The sequence below is a fragment of the Hordeum vulgare genome, chromosome 1H, assembly GCF_904849725.1.
Source record: "Hordeum vulgare subsp. vulgare chromosome 1H, MorexV3_pseudomolecules_assembly, whole genome shotgun sequence".
Lineage (NCBI taxonomy): Eukaryota > Viridiplantae > Streptophyta > Magnoliopsida > Poales > Poaceae > Hordeum > Hordeum vulgare.
Window position 1 is genome coordinate 169899645 of NC_058518.1, and position 24448 is coordinate 169924092.

Consider the following 24448-nt stretch of genomic DNA (forward strand, 5'->3'; position numbering starts at 1 on the left):
ATTAAATCTGTTTTAATTTCTAAATATTGAATAAAACTTTAAAAATTAATATTAAATAAACCTTAAGCCAGATGAATATATTTTGAACATGAAAGTTGATGAGCAGAACGAGACGAAGCCGGATACGCTATCCGTACGTCTCTCGCGCGTCCGTCGCATAGCAAACGTAGAACTTTTGCAACATTTTCCGTGTGACCGGTAGTAGCCATAGACCCGGGAAATATCATCTGATATTTTCCCGATCCGTCTATGATGAATGATACTGCGTTAGCTCATGCCTAGACCTGCATATTATCATGTCATGCTTAGTGATTGCATCTGTGTTTATATTTATTATTTCTTTCCACCTCTTCTTACCGGTAGACCCCGAGACTGACGCTGTTGTCGGGTACGACTATCCTCCTGACGATCAGTCCTTTGCCGGAGAGCAACAAGGCAAGCAAACCCCCTTGATCATCCCTATATCGCCTATTTCTTTCTCCCTCATGCTTGCATTAGAATTTTGCTACTGTTGTAGTTAGCTCCTATATCTGATGCATAGCCCAATTTTGATGAACTGCTACTTTCCTGTACCGCCATCTAAACTGCTTAGTGTAGGTGGAGCAGCCATCCCCTTTGCCTCCTTAGTCCAGTTGCCCCCGCTTTATTGTCAAGTCTCGATCCCTGATCGATGAGCCAAGACCCGACACAGCACTCACACCCCCCTTAGTTGTACGACGCTGGAGAGCTACTTTTGGCTACCGAGGGTGACACCCCGCGAAGTACTCATGATGATATATCTATAGTGTAGCTAGTCGGTCGTGGTTATCGAGGGTGGTTCCTCCTTCGCCACTCCTGACGATGACTCTGTCGTGCAACCCCTCAAGTATGAGACCCTCGAGGGTGATTCCTCTAAGTCCACCTTGACGGTTACATGTTCGAAATCCAACGAGGGTGATACTTCGGATTCCCGCTAATGTTACAACCACACAGTTATGTGAGCATGTTACTGGGAACATTGATGAATAAATGTTAGGCGGGTGGATTCCCGCATGGATGTGTCGACGAGTTAATTAAAATGTTAATGGATTTGGGTATTTGATCTCGGTTGGTCGGAGATCCTTTCGCCCTAACCAGCTATGCGGGAGAAGTTATGGGTACTCGACGTCGTGGTATTAGCCGAACCTCTTCAGACGTCAGCAATGGAGCAGCGCGCACCCGAGTGGTATGTATTATCACTGCTCTTGTATAAGAGGTGCCAGGACTCACATCGGCCGCCCACGCAACATGCAGGAGTGCAATAGGCGATGGGCCCATGACCCATGCGCGCTTAGGATTTAGACCGGCGGGCTGGCCTCTCTGCTGAGTCTAGGTGGGGCTGCGACGTGTCGATGTTCCGAGGCCGGGCATGACCGAGGAAAGTGTGCCTGGCCAGAGTTTATCGAGCGTGACAGGAAACTTGGTGCATCCCTGCAGGGATGAAAATTAACTATTCAAATAGCCGTGTCCATGGTTACAGGATGACTTGGGTTGTGCCCCGATCTTATACAACTACAACTGTTACTTAACTGGAATGTTTGCTCCGGGATTGCTTCCTCGCAGGGAGTCGAGGAAGGATCTCCGGGCGTGACTTTAATTAATATTGCTGCAACAATATGAGTATTAATTGTATTACCTGGTCTACTCTCGTCTATTGCTGCAAGGCCCCTGAAGATGCTAGTCTTCGATAGGACTAGGCCTTCTCTCTCTATTCTTGCATTGCTGCAGTCAGTCCACATATAACTACTTCCTTTGATACTAATGCATACTTAGCATAGTTCTGATGTCAGTCTTGTGAGTACTTTGGATGAGTACTCACCGTTGCTTTGCTCCCCCCTTTTCTCCTTGATCCGTTGTTGCGTCTAGATGATGGAGCCCAGGAGATGGCGTATCCCGCCGAAAACGACTGCTACCCCGACGGTGCCTACTACTACGTGGAGGCCGCTGAAGACCAGGAGTAGTTAGGAGGCTCCCAGGAAGGAGGCCTCGCCTCGTTCGATCGTTTTATCTTTTGTGCTAGCCTTCTCTAAGGCACCTCATGTTTCATGTATGTACTCGGATATTTGTTGCTTCCACTGACTCGTGTGTTTTTCGAGCTTCTGTATTCTAGCTCTTGAGGCCCGTGGCTTGTAATATGAAGCTTGTATGTTTTATTTGTGTCTAGAGTTGTGTTGTGATATCTTCTCGTGAGTCCTTGAGCTTGGTCATACGCATTTGCATGTATGATTAGCATACGATCAAATCGAGGGAGTCACAAGTTGGTATCAGAGACGACTGCCTGTAAGTAGCCCCCTTTCCAACTCCTTGCCCGAAGTTGAGTCTAGTACTTGAAAAACTTACTAACTTTGATGTTGTGGCTTACGGGCCCACATCTCAATTGGGTGGTATTAGTATCTTTTACTCCTTTTCTATACTCTCGGTTCTACTCTCACTTCTCTTTCGGGTTAAAGAATTGACTAACTCTAACATTAGGTTCTTGTAATCACATCGACCCGGAGGGCCGGACTATATATTGTTGTTCTTCTGATAATATGTTACACACACAACCATTTGACATCCTTTTCAGATGCGTCCCGCAAGGCAGCGCGTACGCCTGACACTGGTTGTTGAGGCGACTGGGTTCTCGGCCATTTTGGTCGACCTCTTGACCAGCCGGGATATCGCTGGTACCCAGAGTACATTGTGTACGAGGAATTCCGCGAGTTCAACCAGTACCAGTACCAGGCTGAGGTTCGCATCTTCGATCAGATGGGCACCTCCATCCGCGAGCTCCACACCTTCTACGGTATTGGATTTTCGATCGAGATGGTCGTCCATGATGTGGAATACATCGCTATCACCCGTCTCCATGGAGCGTATCCTCACCTGGAGGGGACTACCTTTAGATATATTCTGATGTTCCTACTAGGGATGATACTAGGTCTCATCTCACTACCTACACTGCTCGCATTCGGGAGCGCAATGACCGGTCCTACGTTGCTGTATGTGCCCCCTACGTGACACGTCGCTACGATGCATAGGTTCTGGTGCAGTACATTGAGGCACTGGATCGCGCTTTTCGAGCTTTGACTGTGGAGTTGTATGCCACCTATGCCCGTCTTTACGACGTGTTGACAGAGCTTTAGCCAACAGCCCACCCGAGGGTCCACCCTGCGCACATCCTCGAGCCGAGCGGGACAGAGCTACCACCAGGTCTTGAGTAGACTGATTTTGGAGGTAGCACCCCTGCACTTGGACCTCTGCTCCCCAATTGGATGCGGTACCCAGACATGAGTCACCACGGGATGCAGGGTCCTGCCCCTAGCTTCTATCACCACCAGCTACCTGGATTTGGTCGTTTTCTCCGACATTGATGTAGCCTTATCGCTATGTCTCGTTGTGGTGCTCCACCACCGTGTGCGTGCGTGCCGCCTAGTGAGTCCAGGTTATCGTCTAATGCGTCCAGGTTATCGCCAAAATTCGAATTTGTAATCGATGGTCTGTAATCGAATTTATGTATGGGTCTGTATGTGGAACTCAACTACTATGAAGTATCTATCGCATTTACCTTTCGTCATGCTTGATTACTTCATGAATGCCTACAATGCCTTTGCAATTACCGTATGCTAAACTACCCATGTTAAATATTTAGCAGGGTGGTTAGACCAGCTGGCCACCCGTGTGGCCCCGCCAACGATGACCACCCCCGCCTCCTGAATATATGGCGGGGATAATCTAACAGTTTGAACTAAACTAGTGGTTTATGCAAGGGATCATGGATCATTTCCAAAGGTCGTACATGAATCAGCAGCAAGGCGTGACACTGCAAGACTTCTATCGCCTCAACCCTGCGATCTACCACAGCTCAACTCAGCCTCTTCATGCTGATGACTGGCTCCGTGACATTGCTTATGAGCTGGAGTCTGCCAATGTGCCCCTGTAGAGCGATGTCACCTTTGTCGCCTACTTCCCGAAGGGTCCCGCTGCTCAATGGCGGTACAGTCACAGGAGCTCTCAGCCCGCTGGAACTGTCATCACTTGGACGGAGTTCAAGGCTGCCTTCCATGCTCGCTACATTCCTCAAGGAATCATCGACCGAAAGAAGCACGAGTTCCGCAACCTTGTCCAGGGTAACAAAACTTTGTATGCTTATCAGCGGGAGTTTTTGGACTTGTCCCGCTATGCTGAAGAAGACATTGCAACTAATGCACGCAGACAGGAGAAACTCCTTGAAGGCCTCTGCTGCCTCTTGAGCTTGCGTTGGCTTTTCCCTTGAAGAGGAACGGGTGATGAAGCACAGGAGCAGTATTTCCCTCAATTTGAGAACCAAGGTATCAATCGAGTAGGAGAATCAAGCCAAGTGTCCAAAGTACCTGCGCAAACACAAACAAGCTTGCACCCAACGCTATAAAGGGGTTCTCAATCCCTTCAAAATTGATTGCAAAGTGAGATCTGAAGGCGGAAAGTGCAACGAAGTAAAAGTGTAAGGCCGGAAATATGATGTAAAGTAGACCCGGGGGCCATAGTGTTCACTAGAGGCTTCTCTCAAAATAGCAAATATTACGGTGGGTGAACAAATTACTGTCGAGCAATTGATAGAAGCGCGCAAAGTCATGTCGATATCTAAGGCAATGATCATACATATAGGCATCATGTCCGAGACAAGTAGACCGATACTTTCTGCATCTACTACTATTACTCCACACATCGACCGCTATCCAGCATGCATCTAGTGTATTGAGTTCATGTCGAACATAGTAACGCCTTAAGCAAGATGACATGATGTAGAGGGATAAACTCAAACCAATGATGTAAACCCCATATTTTTACCCTTGATGGCAGCAACACGATGCATGCCTCGCTACCCCTTCTGTCACTGGGTGAGGTCACCGCACGCTATGAACCCAAAACCAAGCATTTCTCCCATTGCAAGAATCATAGATCAAGTTGGCCAAACAAAACCCACAACTCGAAGAGAATTACAAGGATATGAAATCATGCATATAAGAGATCAGAAGAAACTCAAATAAGATTCATAGATAATCTGATCATAAATCCACAATTCATCGGATCTTGACAAACACACCACAAAAGAAGATTACATCGGATAGATCTCCATGAAGATCATGGAGAACTTTGTATTGAAGATCCAAGAGAGAGAAGAAGCCATCTAGATACTAGCTATGGACCCGAAGGTCTATGGTGAACTAATCACGCATCATCGGAGAGGTCATGGTGTTGATGAAGAAGCCCTCCATATCCGAATCCCCCCTCCGGCAGGGCACTCCCAGATGGGATCTTGCGGAGACAGAAGCTTGCGGCGGCGGAAAAGTATTTTTGTGGATCTCTCGCACAGTTTTGGAGTTTTCGGCAATTTATAGGCGGAAGAGGTAGGGCAGACGAGCCATAGGGGGCCCACAAGCCTGCTAGGTGCCCCCCCTAGCTGCACCTAGGGGGCTTGTGGCCTACCGTTGTGGCCTCTGCCATGGTTCTCACGTCCCCTACGTATCTTCTATTCCGGAAAAAATCTTTTCGAAAGTTTTATTCCGTTTGTACACCGTTTAAAATTCTCCTCTGAAAAGGGTAAAAAACATGGAAAAAACAGGAACTGGCACTTGGCACTGAGTTAATAAGTTAGTCCCAAAAAAATAAAAGTCATACAAAACATCCAAAGTTTGACAAGATAATAGCATGGAACCATCAAAAATTATAGATACGTTGGAGACGTATCAAGCATCCCCAAGCTTAACTCCTGCTCGTCCTCGAGTAGGGAAGTGATAAAGACTGAATTTTTGATGTGGAATGCTACCTAGCATAGTTGTCCTTTGTAACTTCTTTCATGTGACATGAATGTTCAAATCCGTAAGATTCAAAACAATAGTTTGCTATTGACATGAAAACAATAATACGTCAAGCAAACTAGCAAGGTAATCATGAACTTTCAAAATAACAAGGCCAAAGAAAGTTATCCCTACAAAATCATATAGTCTGGCTATGCTCCATCATCCCCACACAACTAATTTAAATCATGCACAACCCCGGTATTGGCCAAGTAATTGTTTTCGCACTCTTACTTTCTCAAACCTTTTTCAACTCTCACGCAATACATGAGCGTGAGCCATGGATATAGCACTATAGGTGGAATAGAGTATGGTGGAGGTTGCGAGACAAAAAGGAGGAGATGGTCAAATCGACTCGGCGTATCAAAGGGCTATGGAGATGCCCATTAATAGATATCAATGTGAATGAGTAGGAATTGCCATACAACGGATGCACTAGAGCTCTAAGTATGTGAAAGCTCAAAAGGAGAACTAGTGGGTGTGCATCCAACTTGCTTGCTCATGAAGACCTAGGGCCATTTTGAGGAAGCCCAACATTGGAATATACAAGCCAAGTTATATAATGAAGATTCCCACTAGCATATGGTGGTGACAAAACGAGAGGCTCTCAATCATGAACAAGATGGTGCTATTATGAAGCACAAGTGTGGAAAGAGATAGTAGCATTGTCCCTTCTCTCTTTTTCTCTTTTTTTGTTTGGGCTCTTTGGCCTCTTTCCGTATCTCTTTTTTTATGTGGGCAACTTTGGCCTATTTTTTTTATTTCCTCACATGGGACAATCCTCTAATAATGATGATCATCACACTTTTATTTACTCACAGCTCAAAGCTTAGAAAGATGATGACTCTATAGGAAATGCCTCCGGCAGTGTACCGGGATGTGCAACGATCTAGCTTGGCGTATGACATTGAAATATCTCACTAGCTATCTTACGATCATGCAATGGAAATATGAGAGTGACGGCACAAGTCATGAGACGGAACGGTGGGAGGTGGATGGCAATATATCTCGGAATGGCTATGAAAATGCCATAGTAGGTAGGTATGGTGGCTGTTTTGAGGAAGGCATATGGTGGGCTTGTGCACCGGCGAAAATAGCGCGGCACTAAAGAGGCTAGCAATGGTGGACGGTGAAAGTGCATCTATACCATGGACTCACATTAGTCATGAAGAACTCACATACTTGTTGTGAAAGTTTTTATTAGTAATCGAAACAAAGTGCTAAACGCATACTCCTAGGGGAAGGGTTGGTAGGTGTTAACCATCGCGCGATCCTGACCGCAACACAAAGGATGACAATCAATAGATCAATTATGCTCCGACTTCCTAACATAGCGGTTCACCATACGTGCATGTTACGGGAATCACTAACTTCAACACAAGTATTTCTAGATTCACAACACCCTACTAATATAACTCTTAATATTACCGAATCCACGTCTCAAAACTAATTGCGAGGAATCAAACTTCTCTTTCTACTCAATGCACATGAAGATGGAAGTTTTATTGTATCCTCTTTGGGTACCTATCACCTTTGGGACTACTTTCATAGAACAAGCCAACTACCAAGTTACACACCGTCGTGCTCTAAAAGATCTAAGTGAAGCACACAAAGCAAAATTGTCTAGCTCAAAAGATATAAGTGAAGCACAATGAGTATTCTAGCAAATTCATGATGTGTGCATGTCTCTCTCAAAAGGTGTGCAGCATGGATGATTGTGACACAACAAAAAGAAAAGACTCCTACGATACAAGATGCTCCAAGCAAAACACATATCATGTGGTGAATAAAAATATAGCTCCAAGTAATGTTACCGATGGATTGAAGACGAAAGAGGGGATGCCTTCCCGGGGCATCCCCAAGCTTAGGCTTTTTGGTGTCCTTGAATTTGGCTTGGGATGCCTTGGGCATCCCCAAGCTTGAGCTCTTTCCACTCTTTATTCCTTTGTCCATGATAACATCACCCAAAACTTGAAAACTTCACAACACAAAACTTAAACAAAAACTCGTGATATCATTAGCACAAGAAAACAAACTACCACCTCTTTAGGTACTGTAGCAATCTTGATTTCTATTTATATTGGTGTTATATTACTGTATTCTCACTCTTTCATGGCTAGTCCCCCCGATACTATCCATAGTTTCATCAAAACAAGCAACCAACACAACAAAAACAGAATCTGTCAAAAACATACGAGTCTATAGCAATCTGTATACTTCGCTTCTGGTACCTTAAACAATCTGAAAACTTCCGATAGCCTAGGCAAAAGGCATATCAACCAGCAGAAAAAAGAATCAACTCAAAATCTCTTTTTGGATAAAAAAGAAAAATAATTTTGTGAGCGAAATGTTTCTGTCTTTTTCCAGCAGGATCAAACAACCAACACCAAACTAGTCATAAAGGTTTTGCTGGGCTCAAACACAAAAAGAAACACAAAAAACACAATCATAACAGAATTATGATGGTGTGGATGCAACAAAACATAAAGAAAAAGATAAATTTATTGGGTTTCCTTCCAACAAGCGCTATCGTTTAACACCCTTAGCTGCGCATAAGGTGATGGAATCACGTATCGTCGTCTTTGGTACTCAAACCATAAGTAGCCCTCATCATGGATTCATAAGGCAATCTTATTTTCTTTCTAGGAAAATGCTCCATGCCCTTCTTTAGGGAAATTGAAACCTAATATTCCCTTCCTTCATATCGATGATAGCATCAATAGTCCTTAGGAAAGGTCTACCAAGAATCATAGGGCATGTAGGATTGCAATCAATATCAAGCACAATGAAATCCACGGGTACATAGTTCCTATTTGCAATAATAAGAACATCATTGATCCTTCCCATGGGTTTATTGACAGTAGAATCCGCAAGATGCAAATTAAGAGAGCACTCCTCAATCTCATTAAAGCCTAGAACATCACATAAAGACTTTGGAATCGCGGAATCACTAGCACCCAAATCACACAAAGCATTGCATTCATAGTTTTTGATTTTGATTTTGATAGTAGGTTCCCACTCATCATGAAGCTTTCTAGTAATAGAAACTTCCAACTCAAGTTTCTCTTCAAGAGATTTTATCATAGCATTGACGATATGATCGGTAAAGGCCTTGTTTTGGCTATAAGCATGTAGAGAGTTTAGCATGGTTTGCATCAAGGAAATGCATTCAATCAAAGAGCAACTATCATAACTGAATTCCTTGAAATCCAAAGTAGTAATTTCATTACTACTCAAAGTTTTGATATCTTCTACTCCACTTTCAATGCTTTTAGCATCAAGATAGATGGACTCCGAATCATTGGGGCGTTTTTCAACCAAAGTGTATTCATATCCAGCCCCATCATCATTAGGTTTGACACTAGAAAACAAAGATTCAATGGGAGTCACACCAAGCACTTTAAGATCTTCGTGATTCTTATCACAAGAACACACCTTTTTAAGCCATTCATGTCTAGCACGAATTTCGGCGGTTCTTTCTTTGCTCTCATTCATGGAAACACGCATAGCTTTCAAAGTTTCATCCATATTGATCTTGGGAGGAGCACATCTAACTTTCAAAGCACCAATATCAATAGACATTCTACCAATGCTTCTAGCAAAAATCATCAATTTTGAGTAGTTTTTCCTCTATGGACGCATTGAAAATCTTTTGCGAGTTGATGAACTCTTTGATATTACTCTCTAGATCAGAGGGTAATTTATTGTAATTTCCATGAGTATTGTTGTAGGAGTTGCGAAAGTTATTAGAGGGGTTACTAGGAAAAGGCCTAGGAACATAGTTTCCTCTAAAAGCATTGTTGTTGCCAAAATTATTCCTACCAACAAAATTAACGTCCAAGCTCGCATTGCTACTCTCAGTCAAGGAAGACAAGGGCATATCATTAGCTAAAGGAGCACCTTTACTAGCAACCAATTTCATTAACTCATCCATCTTAGCACTCAACGAGTTAATTTCTTCTATAGCGTGTACCTTCTTACTAGTAGGTGACCTTTCAGTGTGCCACTGAGAGTAGTTTGTCATGATATTGTCTAGGAGTTTTGTGGCTTCTCCTAATGTGATTTCCATGAACGTCCGCCTGAGGTGAAGTCCAAGATATTTCTAGAAGCGAATTCAAACCAGCGTAGAAGATTTGTATAATCATCCAAAGACTCAAGCCATGAGCGGGACAATTTCTAATCATCAATTTCATTCTCTCCCAAGATTGTGCAACATGTTCAAGATCAAGTTGCTTAAAATTCATGATATCATTACGGAGAGAGATAATCTTAGCCGGCGGAAAATACTTGGATATATAAGCATCTTTGCACTTGTTCCAAGAATCAATACTATTTTTGGGCAAAGATGAAAACCAAGTTTTTGCTCGATCTCGCAATGAGAACGGAAAAAGCTTCAATTTAATCACATCATTATCCACATCTTTCTTCTTTTGCATATCGCAAAGCTCAATGAAGGTATTAAGATGGAATGCAGCATCTTCACTAGGAAGGCCGGACAATTGCTATTTCATAACAAGATTCAGGAAAGCAGCATTGATTTCATATGATTCCGCACTACTGGCGGGAGCAATCGGAGTACTAATAAAATCATTATTATTAGTATTCGAGAAGTCACAAAGTTTGGTGTTTTCCGTCATGGTGACTTCAGCAAGCAACCAAGCACACAAGCGAACAGAAAGCAAGCGAGATAAAAGGGCGAACGAAAAGGCAAATATTTTTGTAAATTTTTGTTTTTCGGAAGTGGGGGAGAGGAAAACGAGAGACAAAAAAGTAAATGCAAGAGATTAGTTTGTGACACTTACTTGGATAAGTTTCACCTAGAATAATCCCCGGTGCTAGAGATTGACACGTGGACGGGAGACTATTCTTGACTTGATCCTCCCCGGCAACGGCGCCATAAATCCTTCTGCTGCCTCTTGAGCTTGCGTTGGTTTTTCCCTTGAAGAGCAAAGCGTGATGCAGCACAGGAGCAGTAAGTATTTCCCTCAGTTTGTGAACTAAGGTATCAATCCAGTAGGAGAATCAAGCCAAGTGTCCAGAGTACCTGCGCAAACACAAAGAAGCTTGCACGCAACGCTATAAAGGGGTTGTCAATCCCTTCAAGATTGATTGCAAAGTGAGATTTGAAGGCGGAAAGTGCAACGAAGTAAAAGTGTAAGGCTGAAAATATGATGTGATGTAGATCCGGGGGCCATAGTGTTCACTAGAGGCTTCTCTCAAAATAGCAAATATTACGGTGGGTGAACAAATTACTATCGAGCAATTGATAGAACCGCACAAAGTCATGACGATATCTAAGGCAATGATCATACATATAGGCATCACGTCCGAGACAAGTAGACCGATACTTTCTGCATATACTACTATTACTCTACACATCGACCGCTATACAGCATGGATCTAGTGTATTGAGTTCATGACGAACAGAGTAACACCTTAAGGAAGATGACATGATGTAGAGGGATAAACTCAAACCAATGATGTAAACCCCATCTTTTTACCCTTGATGGCAGCAACACGATGCGTGCCTCGCTACCCCTTCTGTCACTGGGTGAGGTCACCACATGCTATGAACCCAAAACCAAGGACTTCTCCCAAAGCAAGAATCATAGATCATGTTGGCCAAACAAAACCCACAACGCGAAGAGAATTACAAGGATATGAAATCATGCTTATAAGAGATCGGAAGAAACTCAAATAAGATTCATAGATAATCTGATCATAAATCCACAATTCATCGGATCTCGACAAACACACCGCAAAAGAAGACTACATCGGATAGATCTCCATGAAGATCATGGAGAACTTTGTATTGAAGATCCAAGAGAGAGAAGAAGCCATCTAGCTACTAGCTATGGACCCGAAGGTCTATGGTGAACTATTCACGCATCATCGGAGAGGTCATGGTGTTGATGAAGAAGCCCTCCGTATCCGAATCCCCCCTCCGGCAGGGCACTGGAACGTGCCCCAGATGGGATCTTGCGGAGACAGAAGCTTGTGGCGGCGGAAAAGTATTTTCGTGGATCTCTCGCGCAGTTTTGGATTTTTCAGGAATTTATAGGCGGAAGAGGTAGGGTAGACGAGCCACAGGGGGGCCACAAGCCTGCTAGGCGCCCCCTGGCCACGCCTAGGGGGCTTGTGGCGTACCCTAGTGGCCTCTCCCATGGTTCTCACGTCCCCTGCGTATCTTCTGTTCCGGAAAAAATCTTTTCGGAAGTTTTATTCCGTTTGGACACCGTTTAAAATTCTCCTTTGAAAAGGGTCAAAAACACGGAAAAAATAGGAACTGGCACATGGCACTGAGTTAATAAGTTAGTCCCAAAAAAGATATAAAAGCATACAAAACATCCAAAGTTTGACAAGATAATATCATGGAACCATCAAAAATTATAGATACGTTGGAGACGTATCAAGCATCCCCAAGCTTAACTCCTGATCGTCCTTGAGTAGGGAAGTGATAAAGACTGAATTTTTGATGTGGAATGCTACCTAGCATAGTTGTCCTTTGTAACTTCTTTCATGTGACATGAATGTTCAGATCCGTAAGATTCAAAACAATAGTTTGCTATTGACATGAAAACAATAATACTTCAAGCAAACTAGCAAGGTAATCATGAACTTTCAAAATAACAAGGCCAAAGAAAGTTATCCCTACAAAATCATATAGTCTGGCTATGCTCCATCATCCCCACACAGCTAATTTAAATCATGCACAACCCCGGTATTGGCCAAGTAATTTATTTCGCACTCTTACTTTCTCGAACCTTTTTCAACTCTCACGCAATACATGAGCGTGAGCCACCGATATAGCACTACAGGTGGAATAGAGTGTGGTGGAGGTTGTGAGACAAAAAGGAGGAGACGGTCACATCGACTCGACATATCAAAGGGCTATGGAGATGCCCATTAAGGCCTTGTTTGGTACACATGGATTGAGGGGGTTCTTAGTGGATTTTCCCCGTTGGGCTTAAAAGCCCCTAAAATCCCAAAAGGAGTGTTTGGCACACCGGGCCTCAACCGGCCGAGCTGCAAATATCCCGTCATATCCTGCCTAGTCCACGGGGCTTTCCAGCATCGAGCGATACCTCACGGCTTGCACACCCTGCGCGAGAGGGAGACGCCGTGACTGAGAACAACTCCATCGCAGTCGCCTCCTCCGCCTCCGTCGCCGTCGCCTCCTCCGCCGTCATCGCCATCGCCTCCGTCACTGTCGCCTCCTCCGCCTCTGTCACCATCGCCTGCTCCGCCTCCGTCGTCGTCGCCGCCTCCGTCCCTACCTCCGCCTTCGTCGTCGTCGTCATCACCGGGCGTCTGCTTCCTCTTCTTTCTAGGGCAAACTGACCTTCTCCCCGAAGGTACACCGCCCCCTCCCCTCCCCTCCCACTCCCCTCCACTCCATCTCTATCTAGAGTTTCTTAATATTAGCGTAGGTGGTTGATCCGCCGTTTGCCTCGTCATCATCGGCGAGCTCATCAAGCACACCGTCACTGAGAGCCACCATCGGCTCCTCTTCCCTTTCCAGCACCTCTGGCGTGAGAGGCCCTTCCTGTTGTTCCTGTTGTTCCTGTTGTTCCACCATCGCTTCTCTTCCTTGATTAATTAGTCACTGCTAGATCTGGACTACTATTTAAAATTTTACATGTAGATGCTCAAGTAGGATCTCTACCTTTCAGTACCGGTATTATTAGCATATATAGTATGTATGATAACAAAGTAACAAGATACGGCCAACCACTTTGTGTTAGATATTGATAACCGGATGTAGTGCAAAAATGTGAGGGGAGAATCATTGTGCTGCACATAAGTTTCATTTGTATATCATCAGTCTTATTATTTCTTAATTACTTACAGTCAAAATGAATTCACGGAGCCTTGAGAGAATTAGGAAGAGGAGGGAAGAGGATGAAGATGACATGATCTTCTTTATTTGTCCAACTCTGTACCAGATCCTTAGTAGGATCGACAAAAATCAGCGACATAGCTCTGTCCTGTATGGCAAGAGGCATGTTAATGAAATCCTTCAAGGTCATGTCAAGAATTGCCTGGTAGCTTTTAGGATGGAGCCCCATATCTTCAAAGGCTAGCACCATATCTTAGAAGGGAAAATTTGATGAAGGACAAGACAATTAAGGTGGAGGAGAAATTAGCCTTTTTCCTTTACATGTTGTCTCACAACGCGTCTTTCCAAGATCTACAACTAGAATACCAACATAGCGGGTGGACCTTCCATGAATACATCAAGTCTTTCTTCGACATCGTCCCGACTCTATCTTGTCGATTTTTAAAGCATCAAAGCATCGATGAACCTCATCCAAAGATTGCTGGAGATCCAAGATTCTTCCCATACTTTGAGGTTTTCACCTTGACACTTTCACTTCTTGTCTTATCTATATCTTCAGATTTTGGATATTGATTTGCAATCAATCTATTCGCAGAAATGCATAGGCGCCATCGATGGAACTCACGTTCCTATGACTGTAACACCTGACAAAGCCGCTCCTTTCCGGAATAGGAAGGGAACTCTCAGCCAAAATTTCATGGTTGCATGTGACTTTGACTTAAACTTCACATTCATCTCATGTGGTTGGGAGGGGTCGGCTACAGAAGCTAGAGTGCTCCAGTCGGCCTTGAACCGCGGCTTCAGAGTACCTGAAGGAAAGTTCTATTTGGTTGATGGTGGTTATGCAAATACCACATCTTTCCTTGCACCGTATCGGGGTGTACGACATCACCTCAAGGAGTTTGGGCATGGGCGCCATCAACCACAGAACTACAAGGAGTTATTCAATCTTCGGCATGCCGTGTTGCGCAACCATGTGGAAAGGGCCATAGGAATTCTTAAGAAGCGTTTCCCAATTCTTCGCGTTGGTACATTCCATCAAATCGAAAACCAAGTCAAGATCCCAGCAGGTGCAGCCAACTTTCATAATATCATCAGGATGCATAAGGGCGATGACAATTGGCTTGATAATCAACCCAATAACATACCTCCCACTGAATTTGTTGACCTTCCAGATGATAATCATCACCAACACGATAGCAACCAAGAGAATAACATCCTAGGCGACAACTTGAGGGACGGGATTGCTAGGAGGATGTGGGATGATTTTCAATGATGTGGGATGAACTTCTTTTTTATGTTTTTCATGTTGTAATGAGCTCTTTTGTTATGTTTGTCATGTAATAGTGAACCCTTTGTTATGAATACTTCAATGACGTAAGATTGATTCTAGTTTGATGATCCATTGATAATAGGCTGCATTTCTACATGTCAATAATGAGCTCTTTGTTATGTTTGTTATGTTTTATATGCTCTTTATTATCAGGTAATAATGAGCTCTTTGTTATATTACATGTTCATCATGTAAGATATGTATGCTAAAGGTTCTCCAAAGTTCAACTTGACGCAAAGGAAAGGTTTGCAGAAAAAACCTTCACCAAAGGCAATGAAAAGGGTTACTTCACCAAGAGTTATTTTTCATATTACCTGCGTCTCAACTTGTATCTTTTGAAACATATTTCTTTCATCTGCACTTCTCTAATACTTGTGCTTGTGTAGTTGACAAACCAAGGGCCCAATGGAACTGAGGACTTGAGAAGTCTTTGGTGGGTTTGCTTCATGAGCATGATGATCCCTGTTTTAAAGGTGACAATGGCTGGGGAAGTGATACATGGAACCAGATGGTCAAGCTTTTCAATTCTAGGAATGGTGTGAACTTTACTAAGAATCAGATCCAAGAGAAGGAGAAAGAAATGAAAAGGGACTACAGGGCTCTAAAGGAGGCTCGAAGACAAAGCGGTGTTAGCTGGGATGATGTTAGATGCACACTAATTGCCGATGAAAACCTTTGGAAAAATATGATCCAAGTAAGTTACTTTACCAACATTGCAACGACAACTCCATGCTTGAAGTTGATATTATTGTTGTATTAATCATTTTCACTATTCTTGTTTGTAGACATGGAAAAGAATTGGAAAATTCAGGAGAGGATCTTTCCCCTATATGAGAGACTAGGCGACTTATATGATGGTAAGCATAATTTGAAGAAATTAATACTGGTGTGTTGGATATTACTGCTGCTAGTTATGTGTATTGCTGCTGCTAGTTATGGGTATTATGTGTATTGTTGCTGCTAGTTATGGGTATTATGTAGTATTATGTGTATTGCTGCTGCTAGCTATGGGTATTATGTAGTATTATGTGTATTGCTGCTGCTAGTTATGGGTATTATGTAGTATTATGCTGCTGCTAGTTATGGGTATTATGTATGGGTAAGCATAATTTTTAATGCTTCTCAGTATGTGCTTTGTGCAGGCCATATAGCTGAAGGAAATTACAATTTCATATCTTCTGAACCATCACATCAAGCTGGTTGTCACAAGTAGCAGGTATTACACGAGTGGAGGATGAGACTGAAGTGTTGGAAATATGCCCTAGAGGCAATAATAAATTAGTTATTATTATATTTCTTAGTTCATGATAATCGTTTATTATCCATGCTATAATTGTATTGATTGGAAACACAATACTTGTGTGGATACATAGACAAAACACTGTCCCTAGTAAGCCTCTAGTTGACTAGCTCGTTGATCAAAGATGGTCAAGGTTTCCTGGCAATAGGCAACTGTTGTCACTTGATAACGGGATCACATCATTAGGAGAATCATGTGATGGACTAGACCCAAGCTGATAGACGTAGCATGTTGATCGTGTCATTTTGTTGCTACTGTCTTCTGCGTGTCAAGTATTTGTTCCTATGACCATGAGATCATATAAATCACGGACACCGGAGGAATGCTTTGTGTGCATCAAACGTCGCAACGTAACTGGGTGACTATAAAGATGCTCTACAGGTATCTCCGAAGGTGTTCGTTGAGTTAGTATGGATCGAGACTGGGATTTGTCACTCCGTGTGACGGAGAGGTATCTCGGGGCCCACTCGGTAATACGACATCACACACAAGCCTTGCAAGCAATGTGACTTAGTGTAAGTTACGGGATCTTGTATTACGGAATGATTAAAGAGACTTGCCGATAAATGAGATTGAAATAGGTATGCTGATACTGACGATCGAATCTCGGGCAAGTAACATACCGAAGGACAAAGGGAATGACATACGAGATTATATGAATCCTTGGCACTGAGGTTCAAACGATAAGTTCTTCGTAGAATATGTAGGATCCAATATGGGCATCCAGGTCCCGCTATTGGATATTGACCGAGGAGTCTCTCGGGTCATGTCTACATAGTTCTTGAACCCGCAGGGTCTGCACACTTAAGGTTCGACGTTGTTTTATGCGTATTTGAGTTATATGGTTGGTTACCGAATGTTTTTCGGAGTCCCGGATGAGATCACGGACGTCAGGAGGGTTTCCGAAATGGTCCGAAAACGAAGATTGATATATAGGATGACCTCATTTGATTACCGGAAGGTTTTCGGAGTTACCGGGAATGTACCGGGAATGACGAATGGGTTCCGGGAGTTCACCGGGGGGGCAACCCACCCCGGGGAAGCCCATAGGCCTTGGAAGTGGCGCACCAGCCCTTAGTGGGCTGGTGGGACAGCCCAAGAAGGCCCTATGCGCCATAGGAAGAAAATCAAAGAGAAAAGAAAAAAAGAGGAGGTGGCAAAAGGGGGAAGGACTCCTCCTTCCAAACCTAGTTGGACTCGGTTTGGAAGGCGGGGTTCCCCCCTTAGGTTCGGCCGACCCCCTTGGGAGTCCTTGGACCCCAAGGCAAGGCTTACCCCTCCTCCCCCTATATATACGGAGGTTTTAGGGCTGATTTGAGACAACTGTGCTACGGCAGCCCGACCACATATCTCCACGGTTTTACCTCTAGATCGCGTTTCTGCGGAGCTCGGGCGGAGCCCTGCTGAGACGAGATCATCACCAACCTCCGGAGCACCGTCATGCTGCTGGAGAACTCTTCTACCTCTCCGTCTCTCTTGCTGGATCAAGAAGGCCGAGATCATCGTCGAGCTGTACGTGTGCTGAACGCGGAGGTGTCGTCCGTTCGGCACTAGATCGTGGGACTGATCGTGGGATAGTTCGCGGGGCGGATCGAGGGACGTGAGGACGTTCCACTACATCAACCGCGTTCAATAACGCTTCTGCTGTACGGTCTACAAGGGTACGTAGATCATACATCCCCTCTCGTAGATGGACATCAGCATGATAGGTCTTCGTGCGCGTAGGAAAATTTTTGTTTCCCATGCGACGTTCCCCAACTGTGGCATCATGAGTTAGGTTCATGCGTAGATGTCTTCTCGAGTAGAACACAAAAGTTTTTGTGGGCGGTGATGTGCGTTTTGCTGCCCTCCTTAGTCTTTTCTTGATTCCGCGATATTGTTGGATCGAAGCGGCTCGGACCGACATTACTCGTACGCTTACGAGAGACTGGTTTCATCGCTACGAGTAACTCCGTTGCTCAAAGATGACTGGCGGGTGTCAGTTTCTCCAACTTTAGTTGAATCGGATTTGACTAAGGAGGTCCTTGGATGAGGTTAAATAGCAACTCATATACCTCCGTTGCGGTGTTTGCGTAAGTAAGATGCGATCCTACTAGATACCCATGGTCACCACGTAAAACATGCAACAACAAAATTAGAGGACGTCTAACTTGTTTTTGCAGGGTATGCTTGTGATGTGATACGGCCAACGATGTGATATGATATATTGGATGTATGAGATGATCATGTTGTAATAGATAATATCGACTTGCACGTCGATGGTACGGCAACCGGCAGGAGCCATAGGGTTGTCTTTAAACTGACGTTTGTGCTTGTAGATGCGTTTACTATATTGCTAGGACGTAGCTTTAATAGTAATAGCATGAGTAGCACGACAACCCCGATGGCGACACGTTGATCGAGATCATGATGCGACGCCGGTGACAAGAAGATCGTGCCGGTGCTTTGGTGATGGAGATCAAGAAGCGCATGATGATGGCCATATCATGTCACTTATGAATTGCATGTGATGTTAATCCTTTTTGCACCTTATCTTGCTTAGAACGACGGTAGCATTATGAGGTGATCTCTCACGAAAATTTCAAGACGAAATTGTGTTCTCCCCGACTGTGCACCGTTGCGACAGTTCTTCGTTTCGAGACACCACGTGATGATCGGGTGTGATAGACTCAACGTTCACATACAACGGGTGCAAAACAATTGCACACGCAGAACACTCGGGTTAAGCTTGATGAGCCTAGCATGTGCAGACATGGCCTCGGAACACATGAGACCGAAAGGTCGAGCATGAATCATATAGTTGATATGATTAGCATAGAGATGCTTACCACTGAAACTATTCTCGACTCACGTGATGATCGGACTTGAGATAGTGGATTTGGATCATGTACCACTCAAATGACTAGAGAGATGTACTTTTTGAGTGGGAGTTCTTAAGTAATATGATTAATTGAACTAATTGTCATGAACATAGTCTAATGGTCTTTATGAATTACGATGTAGCTTGCGCTATAGCTCTACTGTTTTCTATATGTTCCTAGAGAAAATTTAGTTGAAAGTTGATAGTAGCAAACTTTGCAGACTAAGTCTGTAAAACCGAGGATTGTCCTCGTTGCTGCGCAGAAGGCTTATGTCCTTAATGCACCACTCGGTGTGCTGCACCTCGAGCATCGTCTGCGGATGCTGTGAACATCCGACATACACGTTTCTGATGACTACACGATAGTTCAGTGCAAAATACTTAATGGCTTAGAAGCAAGGCGCCGAAAATGTTTTGAAACGTCACGGAACATAAGTGATGTTCTAAAGAGATGAAATTATGATTTCATGCTTGTGCCCTTGTTAAGAGGTACGAGACCTCCAACAAGATTCTTTGTCCACAAAGTAAAGGAGAAAAGCTCAATCGTTGAGCGTGTGCTCAGATTGTGTGAGTACGACAATCACTTGAATCAAGTGGGAGTTAATCTTCCAGATGAGATAGTGATGGTTCTCCAAAGTCACTGCCACCAAGCTGTGAGAGCTTCGTGATGAACTATAACATATCAAGGATAGATACAATGATCCTTGAGCAATTCACGATATTTGACACTGCGAAAGTAGAAATCAAGAAGGAGCATCAATAGTTGATGGTTTGTAAAACCACTAAGTTTCAAGAAAGGCAAGGGCTAGAAGGGATACTTCGTGAAACGGCAAAACAGTTGCTGCACTAATGAAGAGACCCAAGATTAAACCCAAACCCGAGACTAAGTGCTTTTGTAATGAGGGGAACAGTCACTGAGGCGGAGCAACTCTAGATACTTGGTAGATAAGAAGGCTGGCAAAAGTCAAAAGAAGTATATTTGATATACATGATGTTGATGTGTACTTTACTAGTACTCCTAGTAGCATGAGGGTATTGGATACCGGTTCGGTTGCTAAGTGATTAGTAACACGAAATGAAAGCTACGGCATAAATGGAGACTAGCTAAAGGCGAGGTGACGATACGTGTTGGAAGTGTTTCCAAGGTTGATATGATCAAACGTCGCGCGCTCCCTCTACCATCGGGATTGGTGTTAAACCTAAATAATTGTTATCTGGTGCTTGCGTTAAGCATGAACATGATTGGATCGTGTTTATTGCAATACAATTATTCATTTAAAGAGAATAATGGTTACTCTATTTTCTTGAATAATCACCTTCAATGGTTTATTGAATCTCGATCGTAGTGTTACACATGTTCATGATATTGGTGCCAAAAGATACGAGGTAATGATGATAGTACCACTTACTTGTGGCACTGCCGCTTGAGTCATGTTAGTATAAATTGCATGAAGAGGCTCCATGCTGATGGATCTTTATATTCACTTGATTTTGAATCACTAGTGACATGCTAATCATACCACATGAGCAAGGCCTTGTTTTCATTGAGATGAAACAAGATAGTAACTTGTTGGAAGTGATACATTTTTGATGTATGAAATCCAATGGGTACTGAGGCACGCAGTGGATATCATTATGTTCTTACTTCAATGACGATTTGAGTAGATACAAGAGTATTGACTTAATCAATCACAAGTCTGAAATTTTGAAAAGTTCAATTCTGTTTCAGAGTGAAGTTCGTCATAACAAGAGGATAAACTGTCTACGATATGATCATAGAAATGAATATCTGAGTTATGAGTTTTGGTACGCAGTTAAGACAATATGGAAATTGTTTCGCAGTTCATGCCACCTAGAACATCATAGTGTGATGATGTGTCTGAACGTCATAGCCACACACTATTTGGTATGGTGCATGCTATGATGTCTCTTATCGAATTACCACTATCGTTTATGGGTTATGCATTAGAGACAACCGCATTCACTTTAAATAGGGCACCGCGTATTTCCGTTGAGATGACACAGTATAGACTGAGGTTTAGAGAAATCTAAACTGTCGTTTCTTGAAAGTTTGGGGTTTCGACACTTATGTGAAAAAGTTTCAGCCTGATAATCTCGAACCCAAAGCGGATAAATGCATCTTCATAGGATATCCAAAACAGTTGGGTACATCTCCTATCTCAGATCCGAAAGCAAAGTGTTTGTTTCTAGAAACGGATCCTTTCTCGAGGAAAGGTTTCTCTCGAAAGAATTGAGTTGGAGGGTGGTAGAACTTGATGAGGTTATTGAACCATCACTTCAACCAGTGTGTAGCAGGGCGCAGGAAGTTGTTCCTGTGGCGCCTACACCAACTGAAGTGAAAGCTGATGATGATGATCATCGAGCATCGGATCAAGTTACTACAAACCTCGTAGGTTGACAAGGTCGCGTACTACTGCAGAGTGGTACGGTAACCCTGTCTTGGAGGTCATGTTGTTGAGCAACAGTGAACCTACGAGTTATGGAGAAAGCAATGGTGGGCCTGGATTCCGACAAATGGCTGGAAGCCATGAAATCCGAGAGGGGATCCATGTATGAAAACAAAGTGTAGACTTTGGAAGAACTACTTGATGGTCGTAGGACTATTGAGTAAAGATGGATCTTTAAAAGGAAGACAGACGATGATAGTGATAAGTCACTATTAAGAAAAGCTCGACTTGTCGCAAAGATGTTTCCGACAAGATCAAACAGTTGACTATGATGAGACTTTCTCACTCGTTGCGATGCTAAAAGTCTGTTAGAATTATGTTAGTAATTGCTGCATTATTTATGAAATATTGCACGTAGGATGTCAAAACATTGTTTCCTCGACGGTTTCCTTGAGCAAACATTGTATGAGATACAACCATGAGGTTTTGTCAATCCTAAAGATACTAGCAGGTATGCAAGCTCCAGCGATCCTTAAATGGACTGGTGCAAGCATCTCGGAGTTGGAATATACACTTTGATGAGATGATCAAAGATTTTGGGTTTGTACAAGGTTTATGAGAAACTTGTATTTCCAAAGAAGTGAGTGGGAGCACTACAGAATTTCTGATAAGTATATGTGGTTGACGTATTGTGGATCAGAAGTAAAGTAGAATTTCTGTAAAGCATACAAGGTTGTTTGAAAGGGTTTTTCAAAGGAATACCTGGATTGCGCTACTTGAACGTTGAGCATCAAAGATCTATGGAGATAGATCAAAAGCGCTTAATGAAAGTTTCAATAAGATGCATGCCTTGACAAGTTTTAGAAGGAGTTCAAAATAGATCAGCAAAGAAGGAGTTCTTGGTTGCGTTGTCAGGTGTAAATTTGAGTAAGACTCAAAACCCGACCACGACAGAATAAAGAGAATAGACGAAGGTCGTCTTCTATGCCTTAGCCGTAGAATCTAAAGTATGCCATGCTGTGTACCGCATCTGATGTGTGCCTTGACTCAAAGTCTGTTGAGAGGTGCAGAGAGTGATCCATGATTGAATCACTAGCAGCGGTCAAAATTTATCCTTAGTAACTGATGGACTAAGGAATTTTTCTCGATTATGGAGGTGGTTAAAGAGTTCATCGTAAAGCGTTACGTCGACGCAAGCTTTGACACTAATCCGAATAACTATGAGTAGTGAAACAGATTCGTATAGTAGAGTAGATATTTGGAGTATTTCCGAATAGCACGTAGTAGTAGCATCTATAAGATGACATAAAGATTTGTAAAGAACGCACGGATCTGAAAGTTTCAGAACCGTTGACTAAAACCTCTCTCACGAGTAAGACGTGATCAGACCCCATAACTATATGGGTGTTGGATTCGTTGGAATCACATGGTGATGTGAACTAGATTATTGACTCTAGTGCAAGTGGGAGACTGTTGGAAATATGCCCTAGAGGCAATAATAAATTAGTTATTATTATATTTCTTAGTTCATGATAATCGTTTATTATCCATGCTACAATTGTATTGATTGGAAACACAATACTTGTGTGGATACATAGACAAAACACTGTCCCTAGTAAGCCTCTAGTTGACTAGCTCCTTGATCAAAGATGGTCAAGGTTTCCTGGCCATAGGCAACTGTTGTCACTTGATAACGGGATCACATCATTAGGAGAATCATGTGATCGACTAGAACCAAACTGATAGACGTAGCATGTTGATCGTGTCATTTTGTTGCTACTGTTTTCTGCGTGTCAAGTATTTGTTCCTATGACCATGAGATCATATAACTCACGAACACCGGAGGAATGCTTTGTGTGTATCAAACGTCGCAACGTAACTGGGTGACTATAAAGATGCTCTACAGGTATCTCCGAAGGTGTTCGTTGAGTTAGTATGGATCGAGACTGCGATTTGTCACTCCATGTGACGGAGAGGTATCTCGGGGCCCACTCGGTAATACAACATCACACACAAGCCTTGCAAGAAATGTGACTTAGTGTAAGTTACGGGACCTTGTATTACGGAACGAGTAAAGAGACTTGCCGATAAACGAGATTGAAATAGTTATGCGGATACTGACGATCGAATCTCGGGCAAGTAACATACCAAAGGACAAAGGGAATGACATACGGGATTATATGAATCCTTGGCACTGAGGTTCAAACGATAAGTTCTTCGTAGAATATGTAGGATCCAATATGGGCATCCAGGTCCCGCTATTGGATATTGACCGAGGAGTCTCTCGGGTCATGTCTACATAGTTCTCGAACCCGCAGGGTCTGCACACTTAAGGTTCGACGTTGTTTTATGCGTATTTGAGTTATATGGTTGGTTACCGAATGTTGTTCGGAGTCCCGGATGAGATCACGGACGTCACGAGGGTTTCGGGAATGGTCCGGAAACGAAGATTGATATATAGGATGACCTCATTTGATTACCGGAAGGTTTTCGGAGTTACCGGGAATGTACCGGGAATGACGAATGGGTTCCGGGAGTTCACCGGGGGGGCAACCCACCCCGGGGAAGCCCATTGGCCTTGGGAGTGGCGCACCAGCCCTTAGTGGGCTGGTGGGACAGCCCAAGAAGGCCCTATGCGCCATAGGAAGAAAATCAAAGAGAAAAGAAAAAAAAAGGGGGAAGGACTCCTCCTTCCAAACCTAGTTGGACTCGGTTTGGAAGGGGAGGGTTCCCCCCTTAGGTTCGGCCGACCCCCTTGGGAGTCCTTGGACCCCAAGGCAAAGCTTCCCCCTCCTCCCCCTATATATACGGAGGTTTTACGGCTGATTTGAGACAACTTTGCCACGACAGCCCGACCACATATCTCCACG